At 41.4% G+C, this 23623-nt stretch overlaps 1 long non-coding RNA gene across 1 annotated transcript in view; it reads left to right on the top strand.

Moving 5' to 3' along the window:
- The window catches only part of LOC137165026 (uncharacterized), a 75728-nt gene that overhangs the window by 47386 nt on the left and 4719 nt on the right, over positions 1-23623 (top strand). The window contains exon 2 of the long non-coding RNA XR_010923269.1: positions 12731-12869. This is a non-coding gene — a long non-coding RNA (uncharacterized lncRNA). The remainder of the gene's footprint in view (positions 1-12730; positions 12870-23623) is intronic.

Raw genomic sequence — 23623 nt, 5'->3', positions numbered from 1 at the left:
GAAAACCTCTAATATGCAGAGACTGATTATCTGTTTTGATGTAGTATAGAATACAAGACATACAGGTAACATTTTAGCAAGGGAAAATATTTGCTCAGGTTAATCTGTGCAGTACTTTTCACTGATTGGTTTTGCATAATTCCAAAATCCTTTTAATTTTTGTGAAATTTCAGAAAAGTAAACATTTGCAATAAAGCACAAAAAAAATAATGAAAAGAAACTGAAGTTGCGCCACATACTTCAGCTTTATTATGAAATTCAAAATGCAAAAGATTACAGAAGACAGTTAATGCCAAGAGCGTTAAGTATTGGAAATGAAAGTTTCAGTGCCTTTCATTACAATACCATTTTGGCTCCTTCTAATCTTAATTATTACTTCATGTAAGAAATAGTGAGTTAGAGCAGATGAACTCTGAAACAAATCTTGGGCCTCATCCTCCTTTCACTTGCACTGGTGAGAAGCAGGAGTTACACCAGTGTAAAACTTATATGAGAGGAGAATGAGGCTGGTTTTGGCTATAGCTATAGTGGAAATTGTCTGACTCATTATTCTCAGTTCCAGAGGGGTAGCCTTGTTAGTCTGTATAGAGCAAAAACAAGGAGAGTCCTGTAGCACTTCTACAGGACTCTAATTATTATTCTCAGTGAATAGCACTCTACTGGTGCTACTGTAGAAAGAATACAGGAAAATTTTCCACCATGTCATCTAATCCTTGCCAGTGTAAACGAAGCCTACGTTTTCATGCAGATATACTTAGTAAAGTTGTCTAAGAAGGATTGTTAGGGCGCGCAAGACTTTGTAACGCGAAATCAGTATAGTTTGACAAGAGCAAGGCCCTAAAAGCAATGCTAAGCCAGAAAAGCAAGAGTTAAGACCTCTCAGGAGCAAAACCCAGACGCTGCCCTCTGCCCGACCTTAGGCCAGAGGAGGAAGTGCCTTGGGATCTGGAGCATCCTGAGACGACCACAGACATTTGCTAATGCTTGATAAGCTAAAAGGTCCCTATTTTAGTAATAATAAAGGAGAAGTAAGACTATGGCTGAGTTCTCTTTGAAGTAAACAACTAACGTCACCTTATTCCAGAAGGTCCCTAGCTAACTACCAATAGACTAATAGCAACTAAGTGTTAAGGCCCAATCCCTACTGGGATTGAGATATACGTCATGCATTAATGGGTAAGGCTTGCTGCAAGGTGAGGGGGGAAAAGGGTATATCAGTCCCCCGAGAGCCTCCCCAAGCGGAGACTCCGTGGAAGCCACAGCGGATGCCTCGGCCAGGGCGGTTCCCGTACGTCACCCGCTTATCAGAACGAAGTATGGGTCTCCTTCGTTCTTGGTGATAAGCGTCCCTGCACACGCTTAAATGAGGCTAGCTTTCTTACATCGATGGGCCCGCAGGAGTATATTGCTATAGGTATCCTCTTGGCAGGTCTCTTCCTTGCTTAAGGTTCACTTCTCTGTTCACTAACTGCAGCTGCTGCTGCGGTTGCTCAGCTCATGATAATAATAAGTCCTGTGCCTATAAGTTGCTACTTTATATCCTTGCCATTGTGGTTAATTGTCTTTCATTGCTATCTGTTGTCATCCTTGTGGTTAATTGTACTTTCATTGTACTTTCCACCTTAAGACTTGTGCCGGAGCTGCAGTTCCTATATGGTAAAGGACTCCTGCTCCTGTCTTTTTTATGCTATCTTATGTAATAAATAAGCACTTTTGACATCCTTTTGCCAGTGTGCTCCATTCCGCCACCGAGATAAAAATACCGAACACTACAAGGATATATATATATATATATACTCTGTCATTTCAAAGAAAAAAATAAACATCAAAAGGTAGTTGATTCCCATAAGACCTGTAGAATTTCAGGGTCTAATTCTCTTCCTTTCACAGATTTTACTTAGGTGTAACTCTATTGATGTCAGTGGAGTTCCTCCTGATTTAAACCAGAGCAAGGGAGAGGAGAATCAGGCCCCAGGGGCCTACCCTGAAGAAAGAATCCCAGGGACCAAATAAATTGCAACCAATCGTGTATGGAGTAAGCACAGATTTCAGTGCCCAGAGAATTTTGAATATGTGAATGCAGACTGAGAGGCTTTGCACACAGAAAATTGGCATTCAGTGTAGAAAGCATGAGGAATGGTTTCTAGTTATTTTCTTACATCTGTGAGTGAATTATTGCTTGTGAATGATTAATAGCCAGCTCTGCCAATGCACCCTATTCCTGACCTTTTACACACATGCTTATCCACCCCTCATGCTCTGTTAAGCTGAGACAGCTAAATATGTCAAACTACTTGCGGGTTTCATGAGGCGAATTGAGAATAGAATGAGAGGGAACACAAAATTGGCACAGTTTGAATGAAGGCTATCCAATAAAATATATTATCTAACAAGCAACGTTTAACGAAGTACAGGCTCACTGCCAGTGTCTACGTAGACCAGAAAAAGATATAACAGGATTCTGAATCGAAGTACAAAATAAAATCAAACATAGTATTTTAGTCTCTCTTCATTCATTTTTCTTGTGCTTCACTGCAAAATAATGTTTTGCGTCGTGACATTTCATGAAGGTATAGTAAAAAGCTGCTTGCAGCTTTGCAGTCTGTTCTCAGGCGGCCCTGTAATACATCCCTGCTGCTTAATGCTATTTTAGCACAAGGCAAACTCTCTACTAGTCTGACCCCTCATCTCTCTGGAGTAGGAAAGGAGGAAATGTGTTGTGACGTTTGCTTTATTTTCTGAGGGCAAAGTTACTAGGAAGTAAAGATGTGTCATAATCCATGGAACATATCCTCTGAAAGAATAGAAAGCTAGGGATGTCCCTATCTCTTACTGAAAATATAAAAAGATCCTCCAAATATGAATTCCCAGTAAAAATTAAAAGCCAAAGAAGCGGCCAAACCTTGTTTCTAAGCCTGCAAAGAGTTAGATGCTGAAGGCAAATCTGTTTGGAGGCAATTTCTCTGCTTGAAAATTCAGAAAGCCAGTGCTTTCCTCACGTTTCCAGGGTCGCACAAACTGTAAAATCAGCTGTGATCTATCTCCCTGGTGAGGTGGGCATGTCAGATGAGGTGGAAAGATGTGACTGATGTTGCATAGAGTGGTGTGGTGTGTCACAAAGCAATCAGCACTTAGAAAACAGATGAAATATATTTTAATCTTTAAGCAAGTTACACAACATGTACCTGCTTGGTGCCTGCATGCTTCAGGATTTTGTTAGAAGAGATTATCAGTTTGAGAAGTGCCATTTTACCTTAGAAATGTTATGTCAAGAGTGTCTGACTAACATGCAAAGGAATTCATGCACACAATAAAGCAAGCATGTAAACTTGCATATTGGCTGACAATTATTGATAAGGGCACACCATCACAAACAATGGCAATAATGATGATATAACAATGTGTTTGAGAGATATCTTGGACTATCAATAGGTGACTGTTAAAATTCCTTCTCCAATTTAAGAAGTTGGAGTAATGTTTCTGCTTTGGATGTAGTTCACCCCTGTATATGGATTCTGCTTTAAAAAAACCATGAAACAAACAAACAAACAAAACCTGACAGAAATTACATCATTGGAATGTTAAAAATGGTATAAATTGTTTCTTTTCAGGATGGACTGGTTTACCCTAAACATCCAGCATTTACAAAAAAGGCTTCCTGGGGAAAGACAAGTTCCACACACCCACGCTATTACAAACTATATAGCCTTACTAACTTGCTTGGCTATTTGCGAAAATGGTGTGCAGGTGTATCTGTACTAGCAGTGTTTATGCTTTGTTCATAAACTACAGGTAACAAATATATTTATCAAGTAATGCTTCCTCCCGCTGTGGATTTGAGTGTGCTTTGGCTTAACTGGGAAAAGAAAGGAATAAATTCCTCTTTCCTTGCCTCCCTGCCACTACCACCATTTCTGCAGGCAAATGCAACCCTAATAAGCCACTACCCTGTGTAGTGGATGGTGTAAAAGCCATAGTCTAGCACTGAAGTTGCAAAATGAAAAACTAAGACGACTGAAGATTAAGGTTCCCAGTGTGACTTTGTGTATATGCATTATGATAGTCTTCATTAGGATACTTTTGTTTTCTACAAGACTCCTGCCTCCTTGCTCAGGTTAGACAGTAAATGAATCAGGCGTTTGGGAGAACCCCTGCCTCATTCTCACTGATGATAAACAGTAACCATGAGGATAAAAATCTATTGCTGTTGAATAGCTTCCTCCTTCGATACATGCTGTTTAATTTGTACATTGTGTGAGGTAGAGGTCCTGATTTTAAAATAGTATGATCAGGTAGTTAAAAAGGGGGCATAAATAAACCTATGTAGGAAACTTTACCTTTGTGAGTTTGCTGATTTTTTAATATTTCCCTTCCCATCTTTAACATTCTGCAAAGCGATTTCCATTTGGAAGATAGTGATCTACAGCCTATTAAATAATATTTGCATTCATTGCCTCTTATTATTATCTACATGGTTCAGTAGATCAAACACTCATTTTGTGTGGATTATGAGTGTGGGTGTTTCCTGCTCCCAAAAGTCCACAATTAAAAGTCAGACTCCAAGGGATACATTTATACCACCTCCATTTGGGCTGCAGGGAGTGGGACAGCAGAGAAACAGGAGGGGACATGGGAGGGGAGCATAGTTCTAGCAGAACTGTGGAGATCGGCGAAGTCCCCACTATCACTGCAGAAAATTTCACAGCTGCTAGAGAGTAAGAGGAGAGGCTGGTAGGTCTTGTGAAATCAAATGCCTCCTTATCTCTTTGCCTAAGTCCCTGAAACAGCAGGAACAGCACAAATGGGGCAGCAGCCTCGCACCCAGGTGAGGAGCAAACAGCAGCAGCTACTTCTCTTGCCAGCAACCAACAAAAGCAGAGACACCAGAAAGTAGGGGAAGACAGGGACAAAGCCATAAGTGACTTGGAGGTTATGGGATGGGGGCGGGGGGATAGCTCGGGCAGATGTTTTGGATAAGTACTTCTGGAAGATGAAGCTAGACAATTTCAGACTAGAAATAAAATACACATTTTTAACAGTCAAGGTAATTAACTGTTGGAACAATTCATCTAGGGACAGGATGGATTCTCCATCACTTGAAGTCTGAGTGTTTGTCTAAAGTATATGCTCTAGTTCAGTCAGAAGTCAAGATGCTTCTTGATGCAGGAATTATTGTGTATACGCTATGGGCTGTGTTGTGAAGGAGATCAGATTAAAGGAGCACAGTGTTCCCTTTCTGGGTTTAAAGATCTATGCATCTAATCTAATACAATGAATAACCTTATTAAGTGTCCACATAGCTTACATTTCAATTTGTAAAAGTATTACCTAAAGTATGGCAGAAAAGGCTCATTTCCTTCTCACAGCCTAAAGCTGTGTCTGTCACATCTGTCAGCTCAGAATTCCAGTCCATTATGTGTAAGAAGTACCAGCCACTTGATTTTTAAAACACACTTTTGCTTGCCTTGTCAGTTTATGTTAAACTATTTCTTCCATTTCCCATGCGTATTTAAAGTCTCCTTTGTCCGCCACCCCTCTTAAGTTTTAGCTCGGATCCCCCTTTGGCCAAGTGCTACAGATCTCAGTTGGTGTGCAGACTCAGCAGAATCAGAAGTACTTTTTTTGTTCCATCAGAGAATGGTTCTCAGAACTTGGCCCAAGATAACAATGATCTTCAGTAAGGTAGGACCAATTTTATTCAAGTAGAAAATAGAGATAATTAAGAGTTAAGCAGAATTCATCATACCTATTCTAAGACTCTAAACCAATGGTTCCCCCTTGGGGGCAGCACCGAAGATTACAGAGGTCCATGAGGCTTCAGTAATATTGTGGTCATTTAGCCCTTTGAGCTCTGCACTGGCTGAAGCAAAGAAGCAGCCACCCCCAAAGGAGCAGCAGACCCGAGCTCCACTCTGGCCGGAGCAAAGGAGCAGCCCCATACCAGCAGGGCACTCAGCCAGAGATGAACAGCCCTGGCCAACCCATCAGGGCTTGCCTCCATTACCCTTAGTCTCAGGGACAGGAAGAGACAGGGCTACATGGGCGTGCGGTGGTGGCTGTGCCAGGGAAGGCTTAGCTTCTTACTCAGGTAAAAGTAATTTATTATTCATTATGATTATTTATGTAATTTAGTGTTATTATTATTATTATCATTATATGTGTTTATAGGGGTTATATGGGCGTATGACCAGTGAGGGGTGGGGTGGGGCAGGGGGTATGCGTTTTACCTAGTCTTAACTAGTGGAGTTTTCACTCAAAAAGCTTAAGAACCACTGACAAACTGGTTTAATTAGATATCTCTTACAATTACATTGTCTGATATAAAGAAGAATATACTTCTGTGTTAGTGAAGCTTTCCCAGTGGTTTATGCCCGTTTATTTACAGATGCATAGGCTTTTGATATTTAGGGGAACTAAGACCCATTTAGCTTTTTAGACATGATCAATTATATTTATTTATTATAATATCTTAGAGTACACCTGTGCTGTGTTCTCTTCCACACAGTTTGCCATTGTATCCAGTATTTAATGAAGCTCACATTACCTGACAGCTTTTCAACTCCCCTCCAGCTAACTTGCAATAATCCAAAGAAACTCTTTGAACATGGATGGCTGTTTGGTAGACAAACTCTTTTGCATACCACTTCAGCTAACAACCAGCAGAAGAAGGGGCTCTCTAGGCCACTCGGGTCATTTTTCCTGTCAATTGCTCTTTCCTCAAGAAGTGTATTGGTTCCTTTTCCTACAGGGCAAGTTATCATATTTCCCTGAGACACAGATTTAGCAACATATTTCATATGCTCTTAATTTAATTAAAGGTATTAATATATATCTATTTTCGATGGTAAAAAACTATGTTAATGCACAGTTAAGATTGCTTGGTGGTATGTCATCTCCTTGCAGAATTCTGAGTTGAGCAAAACTCATTCTGAAAACTAGGAAATGCACAGTTGAGGGTGCCCATTCAAACTTAACTCTGCCCTCTTTCAGTAATGCCTCAATATGTCCTGTTGACATACATACCTTTACCCTGCCAACCTCACAGTTACTGACATGTATCAAATCTTTGCCTCCTTTTGCAATCCACTCACTCTCACCCACAGGATTTCATCTAAATCTAGTAAAGGACAAAAGGGGAGGAGTGAGTTGTCCCCTTAATTTTCTCTTTAAGCTAATTCTACTACCATAAGGCATATTTTCTAATGCTTTAACCATTATAATGGCTCTTCACTGAACCCTTTCCAGTTTATCAACATTCTTCTTGAATTGTGGGAACCAGAATTTCCCACAATATTCCAGCAGTGATCACACATAAGAACGGCCATACTGGGTCAGACCAATGGTCCATCTAGCCCATTAGCCTGTCTTCTCAAAGTGGCCAATGTCACATGCTTCAGGCGGAATGAATAGAACAGGTAATCATCAAGTGATCCATCCAACCTCTCATTCCCAGGCTCTGGCAAACAGCAATCCCTGCCTATCCTGGCTAATAGCCATCGATGGACCATTTGCTTGCCTCCACCTTACCAAGTGCTCTGGATTGCTCTGTATCAGGGACCTGTCCTCTTCATTATATACTGATTGGTGGATACTTAGAGATGTAGTTAAATTTATCCTAAAAAGGGAGCATATGAAAATACACGATCAGACTGGTTCCATTAATACCCAAGAAATGTCAAGGTAAGTAGTAGCCACAAAGAGCAACATGGGCACAGCCTATATTATCCCACAATAATATTTATAACTAAATATAGTATAAATTAAGAGACTGAGGCTGAAGCATCTGTTCCCATGATCCCCAGATGGTGCAGTGCTCCCTAAGTCAGCTGTCCAGTGGTATTAATTTAAGATGCTCTATTTATGCCGGCGGCCAAGACAGCCCCAAGTTTGGCAGAGTGGAAAGGTGGCTTCCCTCCCATACCCCTTAGTCTGATCACAGATGGGGACCTAACTCCAAATGAGGAAGCTGTTTATTCCCATACATCATTCAGTCTTGAGAACTTAAACTTACAGTCTGATATGATTGACAACCATATAATTTATAGGAGAAAGACAAGTTATTTACTCTTTGACTGAATGAGTCCATCAAAGCTAAAGAATTGCATCTTGCAGGCTTTGGGATTTTATTAAATAAAAATGTTGCCCCTTTGTAGATGTCTTATCTTACTATTACTACCAGTAGCAAGGTGAACCCCTATGCACTGGTAGCAGTGCTGATAATGTGCCTGCTATGCTTTGCTGTATATTCTCATCATTGTCATAAACCTTAGAGACTAAGATGCATATTCTTAGATAATGTAAATTGGTTTCCTCCAGCTGAAGAGATAGCCCATAATATATCTATATATAAACAGAGGATTTATATATCTGGAAGGAGCTAGATGGCCCAGGGAAATGTACATGTGTGGTGACTGCTGCCAAGTACACCAGTCAGTAGCCCCATAGATAGGGTCTTTATTTGCCTAGTGATTGTTTTGGAATGTTAAATGGTTATGTGGCGTGATTCTCATATGAACGATTTTTAAAAAATACTCAAAATTAATGTTAGCTGTGTATGGGTGAGATAAGAAAAGATGTGTCTGAATAGTTATTATAGCTCTCTGAAAGCATGCATGCTAATACATTTTTCATATTGCCCATAGCAAAAAGAGTTTAGTGCTGGTCAATTCATGACCTGCTAATTTGATATATTATATATGTGTGTATATATATATATATATATGTGTGTGTGTGTGTGTGTTTGTGTTTATTGTAATATAGCCTTTGAAGCCTCTGTGGAAACACTAGAGGATTATCTTCCAATTATTTTCATATCTTAACAAGGATATTAGCTATTTATCCAAGCTTGTACAACCTTGCATAACATTCCATGCAACAGTACTTACCCACTGAACCTTATCTGGTGTTGGAACATTCAGTTTCTTAGAATGCCAGCTGTTCTAATTGAAACCTTCCACAACTTTCAGAAGCATTAATATGAAGTGTTGCATTTCAGTTCCTCTTCTGGCACAGAGTGCATGCCCTCCGGAGTAGCACACTGTCATTCAATAGTTTGAATTGTTATTATGCAGTATTAATGCTCTCATTCAAACACACGGATGGTGATTGGTCATTTTCTGAGAATTTAGCATTGCTGTGTACACAGCAAGGTCGTTTTTTGTGAGAGTGCTCTACTCTCACAACTTTCTGGACATGTTCTTTCACAAAGCCTTACTTTCCCTTTGAAGAAATCCACCTGCAGTGAGCTTGTAGACCCAGCTTTCACATTCAGCGTAAATGAGCTTAAACTGGGGAGGAAAGTATAACTAGGAATAACGGGATGAGATTAAGAAAAGAAACAGGCTGAGTATTAGAGAAAGCTTCCTAATGCTGAGCTCTATTAAACTGCACAATAGTCTCCAAGGGCAAGTAATAAAAGCCCCATAGCTTGACATATTTTAAATTAGTCTGGGCAGAGCACTAAAAAAAAATGCATAGGAGCACTTGAATTGGCAGGGGGTAAAGAAGATTATCTAATAGATCTTTTCCACCTTGAATTACCGTAGTTTCACTTTACAACAGCTTTTCTAAAGTTCCAGCAGAAACCTTTCTTACTGTGCAAAGAGCAAACTCTGAGCTCTCTTCCCACCCTCCATTTTAAGAAAATTATTTGGAAACAGTATTGGCTCTCAGGCATTTATGGAATTTGAGCTCTTCTGCCATATTTTCCTGGTCTCCCAGTAGACCTTTTAAAATATCTGTTTAGGGAGCCATGTGAGAAACTGAGATACCATGACGGCAAGGCAACGGAATGGTTTAATACCATGTAAGTGTAGACACGGGAAAAACTGAACCCTCAACAATATGATTTCTAGTCCTTCTACCCCACCAGTTCAGTTCTCTAGTGTAGACACAATCTTAGAGGCTCATAGTGCACAAATCCCAGTGATAGTGACATGTACATTAGAAAAGTGGAATATCTTTCTCAAAGAGTCACAGACCTATTGACTATTTCAAGCTCTGAATATATCTCCTTGACACCATCTGGGCTTGTCTCATTAGCACTCACTCCATCCATCACTTAGATCCCAAGGCTGTCAAGAAACATTCAAGCCTTATTCCACTGCTACTCACTGTGCTGGAACCACTTGTGCACCTGCGGCCCTTAAAAGTGGAGTACCAGCACTGCCGCCAATAACATCAACATGAAGGTGGATGGGGTGTAGTGGGAGAGCAGGCTGATCAGCTGGGCCAAGTAACATTGGGATGAGTATCCCAGCAACACATCCCAAGGCAGCTCAGTTCCTTCTCACATCAGTGCTTGGCTTCAGCCATCACTACCTGGAGTCTCAGTAAGTCTACTCTTGGAGCTGGGGGAGTGCCCAGCTCAAGGAGACATACCCGTCCTAGTTCTGATCGAGCTGGTGTGTTAAAAGTAGAAGTGTAGCCATGGCAGCACAAGTGACTAGCCTCTCCAAGAACAAGCCTATCATCTCAGAAGAATGTACTTGGGGCAGCTGGCCCCTTTCACAGCTTGTGCCACAGTGATTACACATTTTTAGCATTCTAGCGTGATCAGCGCTAGCATAGCTATGTCTCCTCCAGCTAGGAATCAACCTCCCCTCCCCCATCTCGAAGTGTAGACTTACCCTGAGGGTTTAAAAGAGGTGAGTGTTATCCTAATTTTCACATACAGGGTTGCTGAGGTGTAGAGATTCAGAACTAAGGCAAAGTGACATGTCCAAAGTCACACAACCAATGGACAGTTTCTCAAGTAAAACGCTACTCAGTGTGAGTAAGAGTATCCGGCTCACAGCATGATCAGTGGTAAACCAGAAATAGAACCCAGATCTCCGATTCAGTTTAAATCTGCAACTTCTAGACAACTCTGCCACCCCATGTTCATGGATAGAAATGAAAACTAAAGGATAAAAATATGTATATAATTACTGAGACAATAAAAACACATTTTATCAAGCCACAATAATTGGGGAATATACGATTACTGTAAAAGAATATGTGAAATGCCATGAGGTGTAAAAGATGTAATGTAGAACTCTGAGGGAAACAAGTTTGCCTGCATAAATGGTGGAAAATGTCACGCAGTGGTACAGTCGTAATAGGAAACAACCTTATCATAAACTGGGATATGCAGTGTGAGATAGTTTTTTGGATGATCAGTAGTAAGGTTAATTCATTTTCTAAACCCACAAAGGCTTCTATGATCCTCTGTGCCATTATGCTGCTTTTTGAATTGCCAGGAAGGGGACAAACTATTATGAATGAGCTAAATGTTAACTGCTAGTCAGCCGAAATAGCATCTGACAGCTAAACTGGATTGACCTTAAACCAGAAAGTCTATATCAGAGATACTAACTACAAACGATTTCTGAACAGATCTAGTCCAACTATGGAAGCGGCACTGTGGCCCTTTTGTCAGAGCATTTATAGAATTATTAGAGCATGGTGCCAATTCACTTTCAATCTGGGAAACCATGAGTTTTACGGTCATAGACTTTGTGGACACTGGCTGGCAGCTATCAAGTGACATGCTGCATTTTTCTTAAGATAGAAAAGGTAAAAAACCTGGCAAACAGGAAAATATGAATAGGTTCTTACAACTAAGAGTCCCATGATGAACAGTTTATCTTTGCGAGTGATCTTGGGCTTTTGCTTACCTCTGGAAATCTTACCCGGTGTTCTGGAAATTGTCTTAAATTGTATTGCCACATACATGACTTGTGGTTCAAACATCACTAACTCAGGGCTTGTCTTCACAGTGGGGCAATGTGCACTACCAGGGTATGATTTCTATAGCGCTGAGTACTGAGTTCTGAAATTCTGAAAAGAGCACTACGGAACCTTTAGTGTGCACCAGAAGAGTCTAAACGGACAAATTAATGTGCAACATGTTAGTGCACTACAGAAATCATGCACCCATAATGTACATTAAGCCACCATATAGTCAAGCCCTCAGGGAAGAGTTTGTGAATTCCAAAAAGTTTACTCAATTAACTAATTTGTCAGATCCCCCTAATGACTTGGAGCAAATTTGTCTTTAAGGACCAAATTTAGAAATACAGGTTGGAGTTTCTCACACAATTCTATTTTTTGGAATTAGTGCAGCTACAGGAAGAAGAAGGTATTTAATCATCTAACTACCCATTTGCTTGTGCTAGCATGGTGTCTGCAGATGTAAATTGCTATGATTGCATGTGCAAATGTAGACACATCTGGTTGTGTACCATGTGCTTTGCACTCTGGAAGTTTCTTATATTAGCAAAGTGAATTATATGACCCATCCTATATGTAGCTAAAAATGTTATGTAAATTAGCCAGCTAAAAGTATTATTACCTTCCAAAATTACAACATGATTAATGCAGTAAATGTGTTTATAAAAGTAAAAATGAGCTAAACTCGTGCTGAAATTTGTAGAAAATTCAGTCAGTGAAATTTTTGATGAAGCCAGAAATCTGGTGGAAGCATTGAAAAAGGGTAAGGAATGACAATCAATGATCATGGGGTCTCTGCAGAAAAATTGAACAAGAATAAGATTAAAGCTATCTTGGGCAATCACACCCCATGATGTTGAAATATACATAAACACGTGACCTCTTTGGGTATGTTAATAGACTTGATATAGCCTTTTTTAAAATCCTGAGAAACAATCACCTAATAGTGGATATTACTTAACGTAGAGACATCTAACAAACTGTGTTGATATTTGCTGTGTGATCATACAACATATAGAAGCAGATCAGGAAGGAGGCTTCAGAATATAAGAACCGAAGAACGGCCATGTGGGTCAGACCAATGGTCCATCCAGCCCAATATCCTGTCTTCCAGCAATGGACAATGCCTGGTGTTTCAGAGGGAATGAATAGAAAAGGTAATCATCAAGTGATCATCTCATCAGCCATTCCCAGCATCTGATTACTTTGACCATTTAACATCTCTCTTTTTGTTTGTTTCTTTCCTTTTATAATAAACTTTTAATTTTAGTTATTAAAGGATTGTCTGGTGGTGTGGTATTTTGGGTAAGATCCAAATTTAAGTTAATCTGGTAATGTGGTTGACCCTTTGGGGATCAGGAGAACATTTTGGTAAAGGGAATAGAGTTTTAAATAACTTATCTCTTCACTGGACCGAACGGCTGATTGAGAGTCAGAAACTGACATGAAAAAAAGGGGGCAGTGTTATAGCTTCTTGATCACCAGTGTGATAAAACAGGAGCACTGTTTATAACTGATCAGGGAATCTAATTTCTGTGTTAGCCACCAGTTCTGGGAGAATCTGCCCTCCTTTTGCTGACTGGCCTGACCTTGGCATTTTCAGATAGGCTACCCTAGGCACAGATGGGTTACATCCTCAATAGGATTTAACTTCCACTTTTTAAAGAATGCCTTTTTCCCTTAACTGCTTCTTTTACTTTGTTGTTTAGCCACAGTGGCACTGTTTTGGTATACTTACTATGTTTTTTAATTTGGAGTATACCTTTAAATTGGGCCTCTATCATGTGTCCAACACTGCTATACAACATGTGGGAGAAGTGTTCTCTTGTCCAAGAGTAGAGGTTCACATAGACACTACCCAGTTAGTTTATATACATAACTCGTGTCTTTAAATAGTGTGTTTAAATAGTTTCCATGCAGTTTGCAGGAATTGCAGTTTTGTCTCTGTACCTTTTAATTTCTGTTTAACGTCCTCATTTTTGTGTTGTTTCCCGTACTCATAGAAGGTGTTAAGAAACTTTATCTCTGAATGCTGTCCAGAGGTGACATGTACCCAGTCAATATGGGGATAGTTGAAATCCCCCCTTATTACTGAGTGTTTTATTTTTATAGCCGCTCTAATCTCCCTGAGCATTTCACAGTCACTATCACCATCCTGGTCAGGTGGTTGGTAGTATATTCCTACTGCCATATTCTTATTATTCAAGCATGAAATTACTATCCATAGAGGTTCTATGGCATAGTTTGATACATTTAAGATTATTTCATTTGACTCTATGCTTTCTTTCACATACAGTGCCATTCCCTTACCAGTACAACCTATTCTGCCCTTCTGATATATTTTATACCCTGATATTGTGTCCCATTAATTATCCTCATTCCACCAAGTTTCTGGGATGCCTATTATACCAATATCCTCATTTAATATGAGGTGTTCAAGTCCACACATCTTAGAATTTAGACTTCTAGCATTTGTATATAAGCACTTAAACTCCTTATGTTCATTTGTTATTAATCTGGTCATTTAATCTTGATCTGATATTTTGTTTGAGGATGTGCTTTGATCATTTATAGTTAGGTATGGAAGGCTATGTTAGTGTTAGAGGTAGTCTTCGGATAGCAAGTTTTGAATTTGATTTTAGTTAATTGTTAGGGGTAATTGATAAAGCTTATGAAAAGGAAAAGTCATCTCAAATCCATCTCTTTAGTTTAATAAGTGTGACTACACTGAATCACTGAGAACTTTGGGGAGATTCATTAGAATTAATCAGCCTCTGCATTGATTGGCCGAATTGTTCTTGCAATATGTTGATGAAGAATAGGTTCAGATACTACTCAGTGCTCATTATGATTTGATGGATCCTTTTAGAATTCAGACAAGTGACCTCTTAAGAGATCAATGGCAGGATTGATTAGCATTTACCTTGACTATGTAGCCTTCTTCAGAGGTGAGAAGATGTACGCCTTCCTGAATAGTTGTTTTTATTTATGGAAGAGATAAGTAATATTATTCTAATATTCTTTTTAGAGTTGTCAAACTCTGACACAACTTCAGTTATTCAGATGGATTTTAAGAACAAAATCCAAAATCTGGAAAGAACATAGACCATGATTATTCGTCACATAAACTGAATGATTAAAACATGTTTCAAAGTATTTTCTTAGCTCAGTGTTCTCTCTCTCTCTCTCTCACACAAACACAAACAAGCTGTACGTCCAAGACTGCTATACAACATGTGGGAGAACAGTTCTCTTGTCCAAGAGTAGAGGTTCACATAGACACTACCCAGTTAGTTTATATACATAACTCGTAGGCAGTGCTACCAGCTCCACCTATCATTAAGGTCCAATACTTCCCATTATCAGACCCTATCTTCAACTGCTCATAACATTGCCAGATTTAAACCATTAGGGCTAAAATTTTCCATGTCAGTTGTCTGCATCAAGTTCAATTTTGGGGGAGAAAGTTTCATAAAAATGGTTCAGCCATTTCTGAGCACAAGATTAGGGGAAAATATGTTGTTTTGTCCCTGTTAAAAAGGTTCACAGAGCTATTTCACTGAGAAGCTCTAGTGCTTCCAGGCATTGAAGCAAGAACTTGAAATTTGGCAAGGAGGTTGTCCTGGCATCAGGATGTGCCTTTTGCTTTTCCCATTGAAGACTGCCAGTGATTGGAAAAGCTATAAGACTTTGAAAAGTGTCTGTTCATTTATGCGCTGTAGAGACTTCTTAGAGTTTGGCAACTAAATTCTCTGAAGATTATATCTGTTCCAAGTATGCTCCAGCCCAGGGCTTCGGGAACTGAGCAAAATTTTTCCTGTAATTGCTCCTCGTCACTGCCAGCAGCCTCTGAGGTGCTGGGTACATGAACTGAGAGAAAGGCGCCTCTCTCTCCTGTGCTGTTAATGTTCTCTGTGCTGACTCCCCCACAGCAAGGCAGAGGAATGCAGACTTTAATGAAGAAGAGCAAGAGATAAACATGGTAGGAGTGGCAGAGGTAGTAGGTTTGATAGGGGGAGACTGAGATCTGATAAGTTGCTCAGCAGGGAGAACAATGCCTGAGGACTAAGAATGGGTGGGCAATGAAACTGGGACAGAGAGGTACAGCCAGGAGGGGAAGAAAGGAACCCACGGCAGGCTTGTGGGTGTGGGAGAAGGGCAGCAGAGTTTGTACCCAATAGAGCACTCTCCCTTCCAGAACCTGGAAGGGAATCCAAGATTCCTGAGTTTCACCACCTCAATGCTGTCAGCAACTATGTGTGAAACCTATTAACAAAGTGTGTTTTGTCGCCTCTCATTCTGATCCACAAAGAGGATAACAACCTACTACTGCTATCAGCTACCCTGTTAGTATAAGTGACCGAGATATGCGCAGTGAATTTAAAGGTTCCAATCCTGACAAACCATGTCATGAGACTGAATTTCTAATTTTTTTCAATTTACTTTTTATAAAAATCCAGCAAATTACAGACAAAAACAATGTTAAAAGAACATTATTAACAGAATGCCATATAATGCTAGACATGCTGAGAAATCAGGCCATAGCCATCTCAAACTGGGGACAGAGAATAAGTGAATACTTTTAACCTTAATCTCTCTGTCCCACCACTCCTCATTATTAAGGCTGCCAAGTCAAACACTCAGAAGTTAGGAAATGCCAGAAAAAAGGTTGCCCATACAACCTTAATTTGACACCCTTGTGTGTCTGCATTATGATGCAATCTTTAATTACATTAACATATACTGCTTCTTTCCACAGGGCCCATGCTTCATTCAGTGCGCAGGATGACTATGATCTGAAAATCTATCAGGGTTGTGTAGAAGAGGTGGTGGTTGACGATAGGATCCCTGCTTCATTCGTTGTAGAAATAGACAACTCGTGCCTCCTGATACTGGGGGGGGGGAGGCAATACCAAGAGGGGACCACCCCATGTGTCGCCTCTGGGAAGAACTTCCAGACCCATGTCCCTGGGACAGGTCAGCCAAACCCTCCAGCTCCTGGGGGACTGGGGCCACAGTAGCAGGGAGCACACGCCTCTGGGTCTTGCAGGGACCAGCCCTGGCCCAAGGAGACTCACAGCACCAGTGTCTCCCCAGAGCTTGCAGACATCTCAGCAGGGGAGGCGTGAGGCGCTGGCAATGACCCTACCTCCAGCTAAGTAGAGGCCAGGGAACCTGTTCCTGGTGCCTTCCCCAGTAACCCCCCACTCTGCACCCAGGCCAGGGACCTCCATGCTCTCCCCACCCCACCAGAGTTACAGTGGGGGCTCTGTCCTTCTCCTGCTGCGCCTCCCGCCGGCAGGGTTCCGGCTCACTTGGCTGCTCTCCCTGGCAGCTGGGCCTGTGCAGCGAATGGAAGGGGCAGGATGGAGCCGCTTCTCATGCGGGCTGAGGTTGGCCACTCCAGATCACTGCCTCTGTGCAGGGCAGCAGCTGCCTGAGAGAAAGCCCGGCTGGGGAGGTGGTGGTGGTCCACCCCCTCTGCTCCCTGCCCGGGCCCAGCTACTGGGGACAGGCTAAGCAGAAATCTGGGGAGGCACTTGACCCCGCAAGCATACCCCTCCACACGTGGCCTATGGTTGCAGAGTTGGAAGGTGTCTAGTAAATGTAGCAGAGGATTGCAGGAATAGAAAGGACAGGCTAAACAGTTGAATGCTGCCCTGTAGATCTGAATTCTATCCCTGCCTCTGCCAGAGTTCCTTTGTGATGCTCCACACGTCAGTTAAACCAAACATTTCACAGGTGGTGACTAGAGCCAAGGAGGAAATTAATAAATCTGTCTTCAGAGCAGGGTTTCAAGAGAATGCTGTATGTAAGTCTTGGTCTCACACCTTGAACAGGGATGATAAAAACAAAACATTGAATAAATGTTCTCTTACTGTCCATCTTGTGCACTGAATGAGGCAGGGGGTCCTGAGGAAAAAATAATGTGATCATGTTATTGAAAACTATTTTTTACCCACAAAAAGGCTGTATTAAGGCTACACGGGTAACTTGAATTCTGACATTTTCAATTTTTCTGTAATTGACTGCAACCATTTTGTGAATGCCAGACAGAGTCCACAGAGTCCTAAAACTTGTGAGGCTTTAAACATTATAATCAGTATCTTGCATTGCGCCTGGATGAAAAGAGGAAGCCAGTGTAGTCTGGGGGCGCTGCTGTAATATGCTCCCTATGGTTAATTTTGCTGAACAGTCAGGATGCTGTACCCTGCACCTGCTACAGCTTCTGAGTCATCTCCAAGCACAGCTCATTTTAGATCACATTCTAGTAATCTAATCCACAGTCTACAAGGCATGGGTGCATGTGGTAAGGTCTGAGAGAAAAAGCTAACACTGTCTTGCAAAGCATAAATGAAGGAAAAAAGGCAATTCTGGACATCAAATTCATCAGGGATTCTCTCTGTAAACACTTAGGAGGATAAGGGGAACATGTCCTACCAATGTTTTGCTATCCCGTTGATGTCCTCAATATGAATGTAGGACAAATGCATGCTCTCTCCTGAGCCTCACCTTTTTTTTTCTCATGTTCTTTCACCACTGACCTCCAAGAGCAACTGAATACATCTAAATTGTGACTCTCATTCATGAAGGATGAGCACACCCACTCAATAGTGGGAGCAAGTATCATCCCTGCAATACTGTCCAGATCCACCCCCCAAATAACTATCATGATTTTATGCTATCTAGATTATAATTTCAGATAGTTTGCCCTCATCAAAGTCCCTACCTTGGGCAGGTGCCAAGAAAGCAAGGACCCAGAACAGGAGATGTAGTGTTAAAGGAAACACAGCTCATATTATCCCACTATTTTCCCATGTTGCTTCACATACATGGTGAGCAAGAGGGGTGACAGCATATAACCCCACAGAAGATAGAGGGGAAATTATCCAAACCCTCCCCCCTTAGTATTTCTCTTGAATGAAAGAATGAAACTATTCAATAACAGGGAGGAGCCTAAAATATAGAGTTTGGATCCATTTCTCAATGTGCCCAAACATCCTGGTTCACACCTCTCTCTACTGTGGAGTAATTCTGAGAACTTCTTCTAGATTCTGAAGGTGAGCCACAAAAACCTTGCGGTCACAATGGTGTCAACGGCTGATGAAGAAGCTAAAGAATCACAAGAGAGTCCCGGCCTGTATCCATCACAAAAAGGAGATAATTACAGTCAACAAGACAAGAGCAGTCCCAGTAGCATACCCAGGCCTGCAACCAATGAGAGGTGTCAAGGAAATCTGAATCCTTCAGAAATTGCCACATTTCTCTAGAACTCAGGGATAACATTTTCAAAAGTGCCTAACTGACTTAGGAACCCAACTCCCATTTTCAAAGTAACTTAGGCAATTATGGCTAGATCCAAAATGGAGTTTCAGACTCAATGGTTCACCATCTAACTTTTAGGTGTCCTGCCATCTAGCAGCATTCACAGCCTGGAGTTAAGCACCCAGGATCTCTATGTAATGCACAGGGAGCAGTAGGCACCTATGAATGGGATTCACAAAAGTTAGCATACTGAGTGGCGAGCCGCCTAAACTAGACAATAGGAAATGCCGGGCAGGGCCTATGCCCCATCTCTCATAGGAGGCACCTCTCTCCACTTGGGGTTTACAGCTGTGAATCATCTCTGAGAGTTAAGCACCATCAGAGGACCAAAAATGCTACTTAAATGACTACCATGTGCTGCAAATAGTCAAATAGCTGATATTCCAAATGAACCTCTTTGGAGGTACAGTATCTGATGTTTTATTAAACCTGTTCTCCCTGTAGGCAGATATAATTGCTTTTTAAAATGAGTAAGCACTAAAGATTCAAGTTATGAAAAATTAACTGGAGAAAATTAGGCTTACATTATTATTAATGGAAAACAGGGAAAACCCTGCAGTGACTTAAATTGCTTATTTTTAAATGATTGGAAAAGATTAATAAAACCTAAGAAGAAGAATGACCCTTCACTTGTTACAGACTTGTTAAAGGTCATTGCAAACCGAAATTAGGATTCTAGGATAATTGTAAAGCAGATTTTTAATGAAACTGCTTCAGACAAGTACAGTAATAAACACATGAAATGAGCCATCAATAGGTGCAGTGAAGCCAGGTGCTTTAATAATTCAGGAAACAACTAGATAAGAACATAAATGAATGGAAAGATGAGATCAAAGACAGAAAATGTGTGGAAAGGAAACTACCAAAAAGAGAAGATTTGACTGATACATTTGCCTTACTTACAAAGAACGGTGTAAATAAAATATTACAAACAGGGCATCCTACCAGGCCTGCACTCATATACCATTTTAAAAAAAAAACCACAGACTAGCTGGGATATCTTCCCACTACCCCGATTATATCTCTGAACTCAGACCTCAGCAACCAACCCTTCCTTTCCCAGGAGAAGCCTGGAAGAACAAATGAGGTCTTACTATGTCTCCAGGTCACCAAATCCGGGCTCTGGCAAACAAAGATGGGAAGCAAATTCTAGAACCAAGAACGCCATTGATACCAGGAGGGGGTTGCTAGCTCCAGTGACTCAGGTGACCTCAGCTGCTGCAGCAGAAGACAAGAAGAAAGGCAACTTCTCAGATAGCCAGGACCCAAGCCATTTAGGGCTCTAAAGGTCAAGATAGGCTTTAAAAGCTTAAGCTTTGCCCTGAAATCAGGGAATAGCCTGTGCTGACCGTGGAGCACAGAAGTAATGTGTGCTTTCTCTTTCTCTCTCACCGAAACCCTCGTTAATGAGTCCTCCATTGCATTGGCTGCAGTTTCTGAATGGTTTGGTAAAGTAGCCACAGACAGACCTCATCACAAGAGTCTCACCTGAAAAGATATCTGTAGACTGCAGCTAGAAGGGTGCCTCCCAGCCTGAGTAGAAAGCCATTCTCTCTGCTCAGACTAAATCTAAATATATCTGTGTGGATGTTGCGGCACCGGAGGCAGCATGAGTATGGACCCCAAGGGTTGGGCAGGCTTGTACTTGGAGGGCTAGCCCAAGCCACTGTCCATGCTGCAACATCCACACTGCTAAGTTTAGTGCGCTAGCTTGGGTACGCTCCCAGGTGCAGTGCAGATACACCCGAAGTGTGTGCATAACTATGGCATGTCTGCATCCAGATGGAAAGGAAGAAACTTTCTTCTCAAATGCAGATGATAGATCTTAACTACTGCTGCTGTCTAGGAATCCAACAGCAGCCAAGGATCTCCAAACTGTGAAGCTTTGTGCGAAATGATGCTGTATTCATGAGAGATGCTGACATGATTTCCACCATTTCCTCCAGTTGTTTCTCTCATCCTACAAACATCATTTCAATTTTACTTGATTTGGGACTCGGCCATCATCCATTAGATACTAGATAAGTCACTCCCATGCAGCTTAAGAATCAGAAGAGACAGAAAGTCTGCATAGACAGAAGACTAGCAATAGAAGACACTATGGAAGTTTTCATACTTCAAATTGTAGGTGTCATCAGCATAGTTACACCACCACAACACTTGCTTGCTTGAGATGAAGATCACAGTCTCAATCCACCAGCATCCCATGCTCCCAAAACAGGACTTCAGGCATGGCCAGTGGGACTGATATTAAACAATATAATATGCCCACTTCCTACTCCCTGATTGCCTACTTCCATGCCCATCATGATAGGGATTAAGAAGATAAAACATTAACATCCTATCGCTGTCTAGGACTGCCAAATCCTCAATTCATGGCAGCCACCCAAAAGTGGCCATTGAGCGAATGAAGCTGTAGCAACTGGCTACCTGAAGAGAGACTTCCAAGTAGTCCACAAATGAAGCCAGAGTCACACCATCCAATCCCCCAACACTAAGCCTCCAAGCCTTTCTATAAAATTCTTACCTCATCCTCAACCCTATGGAACTGTTCCATCCTAAAAAGGCCAATTAAATTACACATCCCGCAACCATCCATTCAGCACCATAGAGATCCAACCTAGAGTGAACAAGGTGGTAGCCATATGTCCATCCACCCCCGATTCCTCTCTGCAGAACACTCACTTGTCAGGAAGGCCTGAATGTTATAGACTCATTCAGTCCTCAATTCCCACTTCCCCTTCCCCCATGAGCTCCCAAGGTGAGATCTCAAACATTCATCATCATCATCAAAATCATAAAAAATACCTTAAGAAAAGCTAATCCCACCAGTAATTATTTCATTAGAGCAGTGAACGTTTCTGGAGAACGTTAGCTTTTGGAAGTATTCTTGCTGAACACTCTGCAGACTTGATTCTCTCATTGGTAATTATCTGTAATTTTGATAAGAATGGGTGATCCATTTTAGGCTGTTCTAGCACCTATAATCTGTTGTAAATGGCTGATGAACACTGGAAATACAAGATACCTTAGGCAAAATGTTTGGCATAATGCAATTTAATGAGAGAAACTGCATAATAAATGAGCAAACATTTCCAAATTTGGGAGTGCTATGGAATATCTGTAATTATTGGGTCCTTCGGAGCTGATGACCATGTGACAGTGTTTGTGTTCATTAGCTTCAGAGCTCCCCGCTGCTTTCTTCACACCAGCTGTGAATGGAAAACACATTAACCTTGGCCATGAAAAGAAGTTAAAACCCACTAAACAAGTCAGTCGAGATAAATAAATGCTGGGACTGGGCTGATCTTGGTTAATTCCATTCCTGGACATATGACTATGAAAAGAAAGGACAACAGCAGGACATTGAAATAAAATAAAAAAGCAACAAAGTTTTCAGTCAGGAATGGAGATTTCTGGAGGCTCTATGATTATTATTAAAGTTTATTTTCTCTGTTTGTACCTTACTATTTTCTTTTCCATTTTCCTTCGTTATTTATGAAAAATTCTTGAGCAGAAGATATATGCAGCACCACCATCTGCTGGTTAAATCTAGTACTGTGTCAACAGAGGAATATTCAAGTTGTTCTTTAAACATTTTTTGTATAACCATCTATTTAATTTCATTCCCTAAAGACAGATTCTTGGATCCATTTATGGCCCTGCCATGGGGCGTGGCTCCTCTGATGCCTTCTCCCCACAGAAACTGTACAAACTCCTGTGGTGGTGCCCTCACTGTGTCCTTTTGAGTTCCTTCCATCCTTTTCACAACAATCCCTGTGCAACAGTCTATTCACAATGTTAACCTAGCATTTGGCCTCTCACAAGGGCCTGAGGGGAACTCCCCCCCTACTCTGCACCTCTGTGTGGCCAGGCTCAGCTAGCCCTGAACTTCCCTCTCTCCCCCCCCCCCTGCCACTTTATCAGCCTTGGCTGATGGGGCAATTGGCTTCTTAAGCCATCTATGTGGCCAGCCTGATCAACTAATTACCCCATCGGCTTTCTCAAGGGGAACTAATTATTACTTGAGTGATCAGAGGACAGGCTCACCTATTTGAACCCTGCACTCTGTCACAGGCCCCTTTGTGTCTCCCTGGCACGACAGAGGGGTCCATACAAGCTGACCTAACCAGACAGCTGAGGAGTCTCATGAGCATAGAGCCATTTGTGGCCTCAGAACCACTCCCTTCCTACCTTTAGCCGAGGAGTGGTGGGTGCGGAAAAGCGGTGTCTAGAGTGCTGTCTGCTGGAAGTGCCTCGCTATCCTTGGTTGCTGGAATGGCTTCTTAGAGCCATTGGTATGCAGGCACAAAGTAGAGCATTTATGAAGTTATACCAAGAAGCCAAACTGGGCCTTATCTGGCCTTAGCATAGGAGGGGCATAAAGCTTGCACTGAATGCAGAAAGGGTGGACCCAAGAATCAGCCACAACAATCTCTTTTTTAATATTGCAGAAGAGTGAAAATAACCTTTGCACTAGTGCAAAGTGCGTAGAGATTTCAGGAACAAAACTGTCGTGTATAGTGTGGAATAAAGTTATTGCTACTGGAATAATGTCTTACAAAATGGACATCTGTGGAAAAAA

The sequence above is a fragment of the Emydura macquarii genome, unplaced genomic scaffold (assembly GCF_026122565.2).
Source record: "Emydura macquarii macquarii isolate MOO-44397 ecotype Brisbane River unplaced genomic scaffold, CSIRO-AGI_Emac_v2 contig_2734, whole genome shotgun sequence".
In the NCBI taxonomy this organism is placed as follows: domain Eukaryota; kingdom Metazoa; phylum Chordata; order Testudines; family Chelidae; genus Emydura; species Emydura macquarii.
Note: the sequence above shows the minus strand (reverse complement) of the source record. Positions and strands in the feature narration are given on the sequence as shown.